This window comes from Xyrauchen texanus, chromosome 2 (assembly GCF_025860055.1).
Source record: "Xyrauchen texanus isolate HMW12.3.18 chromosome 2, RBS_HiC_50CHRs, whole genome shotgun sequence".
Taxonomy (NCBI): Eukaryota; Metazoa; Chordata; class Actinopteri; order Cypriniformes; family Catostomidae; genus Xyrauchen; species Xyrauchen texanus.
In genome coordinates, this window is record NC_068277.1 from 34389750 (window position 1) to 34406758 (window position 17009).

Here is a 17009-nt window from a genome sequence, read left to right on the forward strand (position 1 = left end):
TGTGAGTTCCTCAGTAATGTGGACACCGAGGAACTTGAAACTGCTGACTCTCTCTACCGGTGCTCCATTAATGGTGATGGGGCTGTGTTCTCTGTCTTTCTTCCTGAAGTCCACTACAAGCTCCTTGGTTTTACTGACGTTGAGGGAGAGGTTGTGCTCCTGACACCAGCGTGTCAGAGTGTGCACCTCCTCTCTGTAGGCTGTTTCATCATTGTCAGTGATCAGACCTACCACCGTCGTATCATCAACAAACTTAATGATGGCATTGGAGCCATGTGCTGCCACACAGTCATGTGTGTACAGGGAATACAGGAGTGGGCTGAGAACACAGCCCTGTGGGGCTCCAGTGTTGAGGGTCAGTGATGAGGAGATGTTGCTGCCCATTCTAACCACCTGATGTCTGCCTGACAGGAAGTCCAGGATCCAGCTGCACAGCGAGCTGTTTAAGCCCAGATTCCGGAGTTTCTCATCAAGCTTGGAGGGCACTATGGTGTTGAATGCTGAGCTGTAGTCTACAAACAGCATGCTCACATATGTGTTCCTTTTTTCCAGGTGGGAGAGAGCAGTGTGCAGTGTAGATGCAATGTCATCATCAGTGGAGCGGTTGTTGCGGTAGGCAAACTGCAATGGGTCCAAAGAGGTGCGCAGAACAGAGCAGATGTAATCTCTGATTAACCTCTCAAAGCATTTGCTGATGATGGGGGTCAGAGCAACAGGACGCCAGTCATTTAAGCAAGTGATTGTGGCTTGCTTCGGTACAGGCACAATGGTTGATGATTTCAAGCATGTGGGGACTACAGACAGGGAGAGGGACAGGTTGAAAATGTCCGTAAAAACACCAGCCAGTTGGTTCGCGCACGTTCTGCTGACGCGGCCCGGAATGCCGTCTGGACCCGTGGCTTTACGGATGTTCACCCGTCGGAAGGATCGGGTTACATCCGCAACAGAGACGGAGAGTGAGCCAACCTCTGTAGCGTCAGCCGTGAGTGCTCTCTCCACGAGGGCGATGTTGTTGTCCTCAAAACGAGCATAAAATGAATTAAGCTCATCCTGGAGAGAGGCAGCAGTGTTCATGGTGGAGTTTTTATTCCGTTTATAGTCTGTGATGATGTTAATTTCCTGCCACATGCTTCTAGAGTCAGTGGTGTTGAACTGTTCTTCAATTTTGTGCCTGTACTGGCGTTTGGCTGCTCTGATAGTGTTACAGAGGGCATATCTGGCTTGTTTACACTCCTCCGCGTTCCCGGAATTAAAAGCGGAGGTCCGTGCACTGAGTGCTGCACGAACCTCGCCGTTAACCCATGGTTTCTGGTTGGGGTAGATCCGTATTGTTTTGGTTGGCACAACGTCCTCTACGCACTTACTGATGAAACACGTTTCGCTATCAGCGTAAACCTCGATGTCGTCATCAGAGGCGGACCGGAACATCTCCCAGTCCGTGTGATCAAAACAGTCTTGTAGCGCAGAGTCTGATTGGTCCTACCAGCACTGAGGGTGCTTCCCGTTCTGAGGGTGGGTGCTTCCCATTTCAGTTTCTGCCTGTAAGCGGGCAGAAGCAGAACGGAAGAGTGGTCCGATTTGCCAAATGGTTGGCGGGGGAGGGATTTCTAGCCATCCTGGAAAGGAGAATAGCAGTGGTCCAAAACCCGGCCTCCTCGTGAGTTGAAGCTGATGTGTTGGTGGTATTTTGGTGCTATTGTTTTAAAATTTGCTTTGTTGAAGTCCCCGGCAACAATGAACACAGCCTCAGGGTGCGCGGTTTCCTGCTCACTTATACACCCATACAGTTCCCTAAGTGCCCGGTCTGTGTCGGCTTGTGGGGGGATGTATACAGCTGTGATGTTGACCGCTGTGAATTCCCTTGATAGCCAGAATGGTCGACACAGAAGCATGAAATATTCCAGGTCAGGAGAGCAGAAAGACTTGATAAAATGTACGTTCCTCTGATCACACCATGATTTGTTGATCATAAAACATACACCACCACCTCTGCTTATACCTGAGAGGTCTTTCGCTCTGTCCGCTCAGTGCACGGAGAACCCCGCGGGTTCAATGGCCGAGTCTGGAATCTCCGCAGCCAGCCAGGTTTCTATAAGGCATATAACGCAGCAGTCCCTTGTCTCTCGTTGGAAAGAGATCCGCGCTCTCAGCTCACAGAGTTTGTTGTCCAGAGACTGAACATTTGCAAGTAGAATACTGGGTAGTGGGGGTCGATTTGCGTGACGTCTTACTCTGATGAGAACGCCGGCTCTTTTTCCCCTTTTCCTTCTGCGTTTCCGCAGCCGGGCAGACCAGACAAAGGGCTCCGCTGGCATGTTTGTAAACAGCGGGTCGGCGTTGAGGAATTTGAAGTCCGGTTTTCGGTGTGTAATTGCCAAACCAATGTCCAAAAGCGTTTGTCTGTCATACACAATAAGGTAGACAACATCCAAGACAAAAAAACACAAAACTGTAAACAAAACAAACAATAAACTACAGTGTTTTGACGGAGCCCGCGACTCAGCAGCCATACTCGGCACCATCTTGAGCAACAAGGTGTATGCCTGGTATAGGGTGTGAAAGGTATATTTACCTTTCTGAAAAGACCAGCTTAGACCAGCATTAACTTTCATGCTGCTCCAGGCTGGTTTATGCCGGTTAGTGATGGTTTATGCTAGGCTGAAAAAACTGTTAAAACCAGCCTAAGCTGGTTGGTTGGTTATAGTTAGTTGCTCAGCCTGGTCACAGCTGCTTTTGAAAGTGGTTTTATTGTTTTTATTTATTTATTTTTATTTTTACATTTTTAGCTAAAAGTGTTCAAAACCCCTCTAAAACCAGCCATCTGATTAGCCTGGACAGGCTGGATGACCAGCTTAAACCAGCCAATCAGCTTTCTTTTCAGCAGGTAGACCAGCATAGCCAAATATTATGGTCAACCATAGCCTTTCTGGTGATGCTAGTATCTATACTGATACTACTGCAAACATAGGTTAATAAAAGAATGTTAATATTCAGAATACAGACAAAAGAATGGCGATAGAAGCATATCTTACTCTAGACAGAGGTTTGAATGGCTTTTGCTGCAGATTGCACATGAGTGAAAGGGCACTTGAGAGTATTTGAGTAGATATGATTCCTTTTGTAGACTTATTAACTAAACAACAACAAAAAAAATCACATGTATATGTTGAACACTGACATAAAACGTAAACAAAGTAGTAGGTGGGGCTTCAGGTCACACCTGAAGAAAGATCACCTCTTTGAGAAAACCACAGAGGTGTGGAGGTGGCCTCCCGATCAGTGGGAGGCCCGCCTGTTGCCCCTGCTCTCCTGGGAGGCACAGCTGGTGGCACAACAACTCCCCGCTGCCAGCCTCCTGGATTACAATCACCTGTAGCCCGGATGTTTCCTTGGCCTGAGTCAGCGGTGTGGGGCATGGTCATGTGTTGGTCTGTGGGAGAGTGAGAGCAGTAAGCCTCATCACCTGGTTCACAATTATTCCTAAAACCAGTCTCTCATTATAGTGATGCGGAGTGAGACCAAAATGGGACCCTCTTTTGGGAAAAAAGGGAACCTACATTGCCCATGAACTAAGGTCTCATTATACTGGGCCTTCAGTCTTCCTGGATAAGTTAGTTACCGGCATCATTAAAAATGTCCATTGAATGTTTGCAACTGTGAATTTGAGGATATTTAGAGTTTGTTTGTCTTTATTTCTGTCTTACATAATTCATTTGCAGGCACCCTTGTAAATATAAAGGGTTGTTAGACTATTTTGACCTGCCTCCTGTAGCACGTAGTCATATGCACTCTCCATCTCTCTTTCTAGCAGTGTGTATGTTAACCGAAATGTAGCACAAAAAGACAAAGAAGGAAGGACTCTGTGCGTTATCTTAATTACCTCCCCCTTGGAACCCCTACTATGGAACCACTTTAAAGATAAATACCCATATGATGTTTTGAAACTGTGGTCGCCTCAGCACGGAGTTGAAACAATATCAGTGAGGTAAGGGAAATGAGAGTTGAATGGCACTGTTTACAGTTGTTAGCTGTTCACACATAACCAGCAAATTCCAACATAAACATCCACTCAGGGCATGTAAAAGAAGAATCTATTAATAAGCCCTTTTATCCCTGCCCGAGACTGTGTGCATGGCCCCGCAAGAAGGGTCATGTCACCCTTGTTTTCTATTTCAGAAAACTTATTTCTTACATACAACTCCCTTTTTTCAGGGTTAATGACTCTCATCCTTTTTTTTTTTCTCCTTTTGCATTAGACCACCAATACATGACCTCAAAATACCCTTATTGTTGTGAGTACATGTTTGTGTCTGTGTTGGCACTTTTTAAGAGACCTATATAATTTCTTAGAAGTGTGCCATGATGGTGGTTTATGCATTTTAAAACACATTTCAAATGCATAGTAGTTTTTGCATGTTACACAAAAGTTAGCATGTTCAAGACCAGAATGAGCTAGGTAAGTGTCTCTCTTACTGTTTGTAAGAGGGATACTTTCCTGTTCTCTGTGCACATTCGTACATACACATCAATACAGGAGAAAGTGCTTTCATGTGAAAGCCAAGAGCAGAAATTATTCCACTTGAGGACAGCTACACTACTAGTCATTCTCCTTCAGGTTTAAAGATCTCACCATGCGTGTGTAGCTTTCTATTATTTCTCCATGAAATAACATCTGAGGACATACTTTACCCACCGATGTACAATAATATGAAGGCATATGGCTATTGTTTATATAACCTAAGCAATAACTCAACCCTTGAACTTCAAATCAATGCCCTGTTTTCCCATTTCTTCCTCAACTGGAGCTGATGTGAGTTGACACAAAACTTCTTCCCCACAGAGTGATGGAGAGCAAAGAATAAAGAGAAGATGTGGGCAAAAATGATGTCTTTCTCTTTTCCTCCTTCTATCATCTTTAATATTTATGTTCCTGAGGCAGGCTTTAAGGCCCTGATATACTTCATACAAAATCGAAGAATGAAAGAGTGTAACATTATTTAGAACAAAATCTAGCCAAAAAGAAGGTGTTCTTGCATTTGTTTCGGTGGTTTGTAACAGCTTGCCTGAGCAAACCTTTAGGAAAAAAATGTACCGGCTGCTAAACACCTTCTTACTGCCATTGGTCCATGTCAACAGTAGGTGTGACTTAGAGCTCCACATACCTTGCAACCAACAGCTAATTTTGTTTAAGTTGTTCAGTCAGTCGAAATTAGTCAGCATTAACACACTGGCATGTAGAGTTATAAGCGAGCTGGTGTGCAATCGTTCGTGTAGAGACATTTTCCAAGACCATGTAATGAGATATTTTATTAATTAGGCTACAAAGGCAATCAGATCTACTCAAATACTCTCGAGTGCCCATTCACTCATGTTCCATCTGCAGAAAAAGACATTCATACATCAGCCTAAAGTAAGATACAGTATGACTCTATCATCATTCTTTTGTCTGTATTCTGAATATTAACACTCTTTTATTTACCTATATTTGCAATAGTATCAGTGTCATCATAAATTACAATAACAGAGCGTAATTGGCGCATATTATGACCACATACAGCATCAATGTAAACAAGACAAATTAAACATTTTCTACTGCATACTGTATGTATTACTTTACATCATCAGAGTGGTTAAAACAATTTATTTTACTGATCTCAATTATACTCATAGAATAAGGCATAAAGTCATTAATAACACATTTTAATGTCACATTAGTTAAAGTTTTACTGAGCATCCTCAAATTTAAATGTACTTCTAACTGCCCCTTACAGCAGTGTGGCGGGTGTCTAAATGTTTGCAGACAGTGTACCGTTGGTTGGCTGATTAGAACTTGTTTTTAACCCGGAACAAAGAACTTCTCTGGAAGTATATCAGGGCCTTTGTATATCTTTTGATGCTCAGTTTGTGATTTCCTCTCCTCACACTCTAGTTTTCCTATCAAAACATGGTAACCTTATCACATGGCCTCAAAGAGACTCACGTGATCTGGAGGAGTCTTCCCCCTCTCATTAAGAAAGATTTACAGACTCTAGACAGTGTCCAGTGGTTTAACATCCAACTAACCCCCATTTACCTACATTCTTTGCTTAATTTCTCAATTTTCATTAGCAAATCCTGTTCTGTGTTTTCTGTTCTTTATAACAGATCAGTATTTGATTATTGCATGAACAAATATATAAATAAAGTACAATTAAATGTGGGATTACTTTTTGTAGCAGTCACAAACTGTTTTGCCATAACAGGATGTTATCAGCATTGCTTTTTGTTCAACAAATCAATATTTCATGGTGAAAAATATTTCAACCCATATATGGGAACACTTTTGATCACAACAAGACCGAGACAAGTCTACAAAAGTCGAGCAGACAGCAGGGCAGAATGAAAGATCAAATCCCAACTTGAAGTCTGGAAGTGAGAGATGGAGAGAGAGAAAGAGAAAGAGAGGGATCAGTAATATCCCTTTCACAGGGTGGAAGTTGGGATGGGAGGGTAATGGCAGCTCCCAGGGAAAGCCAACAACTGGCCATCATTCTGACCGCTTGTCTTCATCAATCACTCGCATTTGTTGACCAAGCAACATGATGTCACTATTCATTTCATGCATTCCTCTAATGTGGACCCAGGGGGAGTTCACCACTCTCTGTGGGTATTTCCTGAACCATTGCATTCTGGGGTATGTCTGTTTCCTTCAAGAAGATCATTTGGCTTTTGAAAATTTGCTCTCTCTCTCTCTCTCTCTCTCTCTCTCTCTCTCTCTCTCTCTCTCTCTCTCTCTCTCTCTCTCTCACTCTTCCTTTTATTTTACTTCTCTTTCACTTTATTCTCTTGCTCCATAATTTCAGTCATTTTCCCTTTTGTTTTCTCTTTTCATTAAGTTGATGTGTGTGCACTATTTCAGTGCTGAGTACACCTGCATAGGCTAGATTGCCGGTAGTTCATAATTCAGATGTAAGTTTTTTCACTGAAATACAACGTGCAAGAGTGGCGCAACTGTTAAGTGAATTCGCCCCAGACTTTCTTTTTATCCTCTTTCTTATTGTAGTTGTAGGCTGTTTGCAGCTGTGTGGAGTGAGAGCTTCTGATGGTTGATGCTTATTTGTGGAAGGATGTGCAGTGCTGAAATGGCCTTTTGAGCAAATCTGTCTGTTCCTGAGCAGACAGAGCTGCTGTATGCTGTGATCAGTGCTCCTTCGTCTCATTTGAAAGAATGGTGTCAGTGTGTTGACAAGCTGCAAACAAGTCAGTAGCTTCTAAAGGAAAATGTTTAAAGGCAGATAAATGCCTCAGGACGTAAACTGTCTGTCTTTGCAAACTGATTGTAGTTTATTTTTAGTGATTATGAAAACGGGGTTTAAAAAGGCTTAAAGGATGTTGATTTAGAAGTTGTACATAAAAGAGGCCCTTGTGCATGATAAGTGCATACAAGCAGTACATGTTATCTCCCCTGACTTTTGTGAAACCATATTGATTGTCCACAATCATTTCTATCACTTCCTTCCACTTTGATTATCTTAAGGTAAACTGAGGAGTGAGCACGGTGCGGTTGTGACTTACTACAATTCTTTAGATTCTCTCCTCTCTCTCTCTCTCTCTCTCTCTCTCTCTCTCTCTCTCTCTCTCTCTCTCTCTCAATTTTAATTGAATTTTCCTTTATTATTTCACATACACTATTGCCAAAATATCAATGCACATAAAACAATTTAAAAAATAAAAATGTAAGTAAATTTCTATGATGTACACAAATTGAATGAAATATTGTAATTACATAATTATCTTTAAATAGTGTACATACTATGAATTAAGAAAAGGTGTGGAGTATTAAATTAAAATTAATGACAAGTATGAACCTTAAAATCCTAGTATAAAAGAAATGAAAACGTCTCAGGTTACATGTGTAACCCTTGTTCCCTGAAAAATGCGGAACGAGATACTGCGCTGCTAAGCGCTACGGGGAACACTTCTCAGTGTGACCAGCTGTGAATATGTATGCAACACGTCATTGAACATTGACTGGAATTTATAGCCTCTGCCGATGTAATCATTGGACTCACCTGGCGCAGTGGCTATAAATAGATGCGTCACCGGTGCATCATCAGATATTTCGTCTGAAGAGCAGTCCTGGGACGTCACAGTGCGGCAAAGAAGCGCAGCATCTCGTTCCGCTTTGTTCAGGGAACAAGGGTTACACATGTAACCCGAGACGTTCCCTTTACAAAAAGCTTCACTACGATGCTGCGCTGCTAAGCGCTACGGGGAACGCAATAACCAAGGCGCCGCACTGGGGCTGTCCGGACCCCTACGGTTGTGGTGTGCTCACAAGAACGCGAGAGGTCTCAGACATGAGCTTGAGATGTCGACTCAAGGGCGTAAGAGCCCGGAGTAGCATAAACATCTAAACCATAAAATTGTATTAATGTGTGCGGAGAGGACCAGCCTTCCGCATCACAAACTTGTTCCGTGTGAACTCAAGGGCGTAAGAGCCCAGAGTGGCAAGAACATCCAAACTATAAAAGTTTAATGAATGTGCGCGGAGAGGACCAACCTGCCGCACCACAAACTTGCTGCAGAGGGAGACCTCTACCCAAGGCTTTAGAGGAGGAGAGCCCTCTGGTAGAGTGCGCCCTAAAACCTACTGGTGAAGCTTGACCACGCGCCTCGTAGGCCCGGGCAGTAAGGTCCCTCACCCAAAGTGACAACCCTGTCACGTCTTCAAAGTGAAGAACTGCTGCCCTGACTTTACGCCACTAACAAATGCGGTGGACATAATTCTGAAGGGCACAGACTGGACAATGTCTGAGTAGTCTTAGCTGCTCCGGCATTACAAACGGCAGGGAGCAGAAGGCTTAGAGAACGACTGGCCAAGGGTCGTGAAAGGCATCTTGGGCAGGTAGTCAGGGTGAGGGTGCAAAGAATGCTTTTGGTCCTACCTGGGGCAACTCAAAACGGCAAAAGAGACAGAGCCTGTAGGTACCCAAGTCTCCTTAGAGACGTAATTGCCCTAAGAAAAACCATCTTGAGAGTCAGAGGTCTACCAAACGCTGACTCTAGAGGTTTTCAAGGCGGGTCTTACCTCATCAAGAGGTCCTAGCAAGGATGGCTCTTAGAGGGCACCCCGCCCACCAAGGCATGGAAAACCGAAGTGGAGGCCACATAGAACCTGGCAGTGGTGAGGCATGTGCCCGCTGACAGTTCTTTCTACAGAGACTCCAAAACTGAAGCAAACTGGCAGTTAGCTGGTTCTGTAATATGAACTTATTAGAAGGAAACGCATGCAGGCACATTAGTGCCATGTATGCGCCACCACGATCGGGGGGGGGGGTTTATTGGCTCAGGGAGAAGTAGAGGATACATTGCGCTATCAACATAGGCGAAGAGGTCCTCTTCTGCCCTGTAAAATCTACCCAGATCAGTTCCAAGTGGAGGAAGCCCTAGCACTTGATATGGTCTCGATAACCTCAGGAGAAAGCCCTGCGAACCTCAGTTGGTACCTTACAGGGGCCAAGCATGAAAGGATTCACAATTTGGGCCAGGGATGAATATGTCCCCTGAGCCTGAGAAAGAAGGTCCTCCCTGTTCAGAATCGACCAAGGCGAACCGTAGAGGAGAGATATTAACTCCGAGAACCATATCCTGTTTGGCCAGCGCAGCGCCATAAGTAGGAGGCAAGTCCCTTGCTGGTGAACATCCTGGGAGTCTTGGCCAACTCTTCTGCCCTAAGATCTCACCCAAACTTGTTCCAAGTGGAAAAAGCCCGGCATTTAAAATGGTCTCGATAACCTCAGGAGAAAGCCCCGTGTCCTTCAGTTGGTACCCTTAGGGGCCGAACATGAAAGATTCCACAATTCGGGGCATGGATGAAATATTGCCCTGTGCCTGAGATAGAGGATCCTTCCTGTTCAGAATCGCCCAAGGCGAGCCGTTGAGGGAAGAGATTAGCTCCGAGAACCAAGCCCTGTTCGGCCAGCGCGGTGCTATCAATAAGAAGCAAAAAACCCTTGCTGGCGAACTCTGGCCAACTACTACCTTAGGGTGGATTTTTCACTCCACCGTTGGTATTTTCTGTCTGGACAGTAAATCTGCTCCCACATATGGGCATCCAGGGATATAAACTGCCCTGAGTGACAGGAGATGCCCTGGGCCCCCAGGAGAATCCGCTGCGTCAGAAATACAGCTGACAAGAACGTGGATCTCCCTGATGGTTTATGTAAGAGGCTACCGCTGTATTGCCCACCCACACCAAGACATGGCAGCCTCAGGAGGAAGTATTTCAGGGCCAGAAATACAGCCATCAACTCGAGACAGTAACTGCGACAACCGAGCTGATGACCCTCCTATCCCCTTAAGCTGGACGACCACTTAAGGCCGCTACCCAGCCCGTCAGGGAGACGTCTGTCGTTAGCAGCCTGCGACAACATGACGCACCTAGAGTGGGACCCAAGGTAGAAAACCGGAGTCTGAACCACATAGAAAGGGAACGAAGCCCGAGGCGCGTAACCCTTATTAGCCTAGGGGGTTTGGCCCTTGGATGAAATCCCCTGGCTTTGAGCCACAACAAAAACAGTCTCATGTGCAGAAGGTCCAAAGGGATCACAGAGGACACGATCGCCCTGAGACCAAGTAGAACCTTGACCTAGCCTGAATTTGCTCAGGGTATATTGAATGGACTCGATTCTAGCGGGAGACATTTGTGCCCACATAGCGATTGAACCCCATACCCAGTGGATAGCTTTTCATGGCGTTGAGCCCCAACCCCATGAGCTAAGACGGTATCCCTGTGCTGAACTGCCAGTTACTGGAACTGTGCTAGGATCAGCCAGTCGTCTATGTGATTCAAAATGCAGATGCCCGGAGTCACAAAGGAGCCAGTGCTGCACCATGCATTTGTGAACGTGCGGGTTAAGAAGGCTAGGCCGAACGGAAGAACCCGATACTGGAAGGCTTCGCCCCCGAAAGCGAACCTCAGGAGCTTCCTGTGTTGCGGCAGAACTTCTAAGTGAAGAAGTGCGTCATAAGACCAACGGTGACCAGCCAAATGTGACGTTGGGCTTGTGACACGATCGTCTTGGTAGGCAGCATCTCGGACTTGAACAACCAGACTGGTAGTTCAGGATTTAAGATCTAATGCCAGACGCAACCCCTCACCCTCCACGGGAACCAGGAAGTATATATTGTAATAATCTGACTCTCTCTCTGGAAGGGGAAACGTTCTTTGGCTCTTTAACCAGAAGATTTGCATTTTTTTTTTTTACATGACTGATCCGGTTTCACGGAGGTGGAGACCACGTCGTTGAAATGCTGAGAATTCAATTCTGAAGCCACTTTCTACTGTTCTTAGAGCCCACATAGAAATACCAGGCAGAAGTATCCACGCTGCCAGGTTTTCTAGGATGGATACTAATTTCAGAACTTCCTGTTGAGGGGATGCCCTGAGGTCTTGCTTTGGAGGCTGTCGGGGGCGACGAGCTTGTCCCCAGTACTTACAAGGGGGAGCACGACTCGCCACGCTCTGTTTTTGAGCCTCTCTTCTAAGAGCACCGGGGTGGGACTGGGTGGCCGATGGCCCCGCCCCCTGAGTGTGGCGAGGGAAAAATTGTCCAAATGCTTCCTCGTGGCTTTTTGCCTCCTGGAACCTGGAGATAACCGTAGTCATAGCATCTCCGAAAAGCCCAGAAGGCCAAATTGGGGCATCAAGGAGAAAAGTTTTATCTTTGTCCTTGATGCCTGATAGGTTGAGCCATAATTGTCTCTCTGTGCTGACCAATGTGGACATAGACCGGCCAATAGCACGGGCTGTCTGTTTGGTCGCACAAAGAGACAGGTCCGTAGCTCGACGAAGCTCAGAAAATGCTTCCTCATCGAGCGCGGAACCTGCACTCAGGTCCTTAAGCAGATCAACCTGGTATGCCTGCAAGACCGCCATGGTGTGCAGGGCAGCACCAGCCTGACCCGCCGCTTGATATGCCTTCCCCACTAGCGTGGAGGTGGTCCTGCACGGCTTCGTGGGGAGTGAGGGTCTTTTCATTGATGATGCCGAGCCTGGTGAGAGATAACCCGCAAGTGTCTCTTCAACCGGCGGCGTCATCGAATATCCCCGTGCCTCAGCACCCACGATAGTCGAATATATCACGAGGGCACGTGAATACTGGAAGTATAAGGTCTCCTCCATGAACGAGAAAGCTTGTCATGGAGGTCATTAAAGAAGGGAAGGGACTGATGAGGCGTTCCCTTCCCCCGGCCACCAGACAAAAAATCTATCCTCCACTTTGGAGCGTTTGGGGGTCTCTTGTTGTCGTGGCCAGTCTTTTTTAAGCTTGGCCACAGCATGAGTAACCACGTCGAGCAATTCCTCTGTTGATTTATTATCAAACCCGGAATGCCCGGAGGTGGATAGCTCTATCTCCGCTGAACCAAATGAGTCACGGTCCTCCTCATGAACCGAAGAGGCGCCATAGCGTGCTTCGAGATCACGGAAAGGGCTGGCTGGATCTGAGGAGAGAGCGAGCTAAAGGGACAAACCCGTCTCTCGCTCCTCAGCCAGATCCATGCGAGAGCCCCACGAATGAAGTGTGGGCGCTGACTCCCGGAAGTGAGCGAGGCGAGCGCGGAGCATTTTGCCCGAAAGCAAATCACAATGCTCGCACCCGCCCCAACGCGAGAGCAGCATGCTCTTCCCCCAAACAAATGAAACAAAACTGATGTGTGTCCATCGTTTGCCTTGATTTTCAGTCATTCTTTTTTTTTTTTTTTGACAGATATATATATATATATATTCTTTTCAGAGGAAACAGAAAGGAGAAAAGGTTTCAACTGCACACTGCCTAACACAATCTAACTCCTAACAGAGGAAAGAAAGTTTGACAGATTGTGAAGCACACATCACAGAATGGCTCTGAAGACGAAATGTGTGATGATGCACCGGTGATGCATCTATTTATAGCCAATGCGCCAGGTGCGTCCAATGATTACATCGGCAGAGGCTATAAATTCCAGTCAATGTTCATTGACGTGTTGCATACATATTCACAGCTGGTCACACTGAGACGTGTTCCCCGTAGCGCTTAACAGCGCAGCATCGTAGTGAAGCTTTTTGTAAAGGGAACAAAAACATAAAAAAATTTTTTTTTAAACAATATAGTTTGGTAAAAGGCAATGCAATTTTCTTTTTACATTAATTAGAATTTTTACACTTAGTGAAGTTAAGCATATTTAAATAAATATAATTTAAACCATTTGTTTAAATCTTACTTGTGCCAGGAAAAATTGACAAGAAAAGGAAACAAAAATTGTAAAAATGTATAATAATAAATATAGCTGCAAGCCGCAATGACGGGCCTGAGCACCATGGGTATATTTCCACTCGGTGGCTTTCTGAAAACAATGAATGATGGACACAGCAACAACTCAAAATGCATGTACATTTGGACCCTAATCATACAGTGAGTAATAGATATTTGCCACCATTCCAGTTTGAATACAACTACACAAACTTTTCCATCAGCAGTATTTAAACAATTTAAGCAATTTGGGTAAATGTAAGAGAACTTTTTCAAAGTCTGTTGTAAGTGCCACACTTCCTGCTGCCAGTTGGTGGCGCTATGGCTTTGACCCACAATAACCACATCCATGTGATTAGCACCCAAGAAAAAACATACAACTAAATTTTAATCTAAATCACACAATGCTCCCAGAAGATATGAGACACTTCATATTTCCCTATTTTTGCCATTAATTAAGTGAATAGCCATGTCAACACCGTTCGATATTTAAAAATCTGTTTGCAATTTAGCATCTTAGATGTCTTGGCATAATATTGTCTAAATGTTCTGACAGTCTCATGAATCACCATTCAGAGAATCAATCAATCAATCAATCAATCAATCTATCTATCTATCTAATATATTTTTAATTGTAATTTAATACATTTTGCCAACTGATAAATTATAAATTTTTGCTACAATTGAATATAATTATTTATTGAAAAATATATAGATCTATAGATTATATTTTAATGAATTTATTTGCCATTTTTATTTATCCATAAACCAGCTTTAAATTGTATTAACAAATTTAATCCATGGCATTAAGTGTTAAGATAGTCTAAGTAGATTTTAATGTGCACAGAAATAATTTAGGCTTGTAATTTCGTTGCAATTCTGTTGTTGCATTTTTTTTTTCTCTGTGCACTGTCAAAATAAATTAACTACATTAACTTTGAGTCTGCACTTGTTATTCATACACACAACTGTTGGGCAAATTATGACATAAATTAGTTTAGAATACTGCATGTTCGCCCATAGAATAATTATTAAAGGCATAAATTATCAACTGGTTACCAACAAACAACTATTTGTCATTGTTCTGACATTTGTGACAGCACATACAGTTTTTTTTTTCTCTCTCTCTCTCCCTGGTGTCTCACAGGTGTAGCCAGCATGCAATCAGCATGAAAGGTGATCGATCTCAGGGAGATGCAAATGATTTACTCGCCCCTTACCATCTACTTACAATACCGGTCAAAAGTTTAGGGTCACTTACTCATACTTTTTTTATTGTTATTTTTCACATTTAAGGATAATAATAATGTCATCAAAACTATTGAAGAACAGAAATGGAACTATAGGAATTGTTTTGTGAATAAAAAAATTTATCAAAACTATGTAATATTTAGCATCATCAAAGTAGACAGCCAGAATTTGCAGAAATGTACTCTTGACATTTTCTCAACCATCTTCTTGAGGTATCACCTTGGAATGTTTTTTAAACAGTACTGAAGGCGTTCCCATCAATACTGGGCACTTATTAGCTGCTTTTCTGAATTATTTGATCCATTTAAAAAACTTTTTTTTTTTTTATAAAATGTATGTTTTGTAATAAAATAAATGAATATGTTGGCACAATTATATTTTTGCCTACAAAATTAATTTCAAACATTTAAGTGTGACCCCAAACTTTTGATAGGCAGTGTATTCCTTGTGTGTCACCTTGTTATTTGCCCATTTATTGTTCACTGTCATGTTAACTGTGCTCTCTTGTGTAGTTAGAGTATGCTCCTGTGTCTGTTGGTTGCCCCTCTGTAGAGGTGTGGTTACCTTCCTGTTTGCCATCACCCTCACCAGTTCTGTGCCCAGTTCATTTGGAGGAGGATTCCTTGGTCTCTGCCTGTGTCCCAGGGACTATGTCATCTGAGCTTTGCTTCACAACACACCAGCTTCAACAGACTCTCTTCAGATTGTTACTGACTTCCACAAAGCACACATTTATCATACGAACACACCCTTCACTATACCATTGCGGCTCTCTGGATTTCAGCCTTCTGCAGCTGGTGCCAAGTGTGCCTTATTTTGACATAAGGCACACTTGCCCCCCTGTGACACTATTGAACCATGACCTTGCCACAACATCGTCATGAGGACTGGCACTGTTCCAAAGTTACAAAGTAATCAGTTACATTGCCACAACTAAAGTTTGGTCATCAAATTATGGTGTAGTTAGGAAATGGCCACGTAGTTTGGCTAGCTGGAATTACAAAATGGCTGAATTTGCTGCTGCTTTTCAAAAAATTTGCAATGCAATTTGCTGCCTTTTTTGGTATTGTTTTGCAATGAAAACTAACAAATCATCATTATATACCTCTGTAATTGTGCTAATTACATTTGAAATGCAATTACATGTAAATATTTTAGTGCATAATAAATAAATATGCAGTTAGCAACCAAAAATGGTTATTGAATGTTTGAAATAGTAATGTGGGTATTGAAAGACCCTTATTTATTTTTTTGTATTATAATTTTCTGCCTCAGAGAATACAATAAAACTTATCTAAATTTAAAATAGACATACAATAAATCTGTAAGCTAAAATCACAAATGAGGATTCAATAATTAGGCCTGTTGCCATTGTTACATTGTCTGATATTTAAATCTTGTATATAGCCATATACAGCCACGGCCCATGCATTTAGGTCTAGGCCTTCAGTACGATTCCTGCCATTAGGAAAACAGCGTTTCACAATGAATAAGACATTGTATGCCCATCATACATTATGAGGAAGTGAACTAATAATACTAATGGACATTTTAAAAACACATCCATGCACGAAAGCCAGAGCCAAGGAGGTCTAATACCAAGAAAAAGCTCTCTAATAATATTTGCGATTAAAATTTTACTTGCAATAAAACAAATTTTGTCAGAGTACACGGTTACATTTCAAAACTTGATCCGACACTGAATGCTCAAGCAGCCTAATTTACACTCCTGATGTTGCTTTAACAATGCAAAAAGTACTTACCTCTTTGCTTGAAGTGAAAATCAGCCCTCCTTTAATTGTTTAATTAATCAATTGCATGATAATGCAGAACATCTCAGGTTTTTAAATCCATAAGGATCTCTTTCTCAACGGCAATAACAGCAGTGATGACAGCCGACTCGGCTGTGAATCTTGCACACTTTGCTTTCAAATTATGTCACTTAAAGCATGATTGCGTCACTCAACGCCAGCTAGTAGGCCTGGACTGGGACATATCCTAAAGACCACACCCACAAGAACAAATAAATCAATCTGATTGGCTGATGAGTCTGACAATCTGTCTTTAGTTGCTTATTCACTGCAGTGTTGAGGGATTCTGTGGAAATTCTGAAGGTCTAACGGGGTGGAGCTCAAACTCACACACTACTCCAACACGTGGTGTGGTGGTGATGTAGTAGGCTAAAGGACAGAAATGGTAAGCAGAAGGTTGCCGGTTCGATTTCCACAGCCACCACCATTGTGTCATTGAGCAAGGCACTTAAATCCAGGTTGCTTCAGGGGGATTGTCCCTGTAATAAGTGCACTGTAAGTCACTTTGGATAAAAGAGTCTGCCAAATGCACAAATGTAAACGTAATGGCCAACTAGCATGGCTTTGGGCATGCAATTTGTAAAAAAAGTTGTCACACTTTGCTTGTAAGCATCCGTTTGTAGATTAATTAGGAGTGGAAAGTGATTGACGGATGAAAATATATTTATTTATT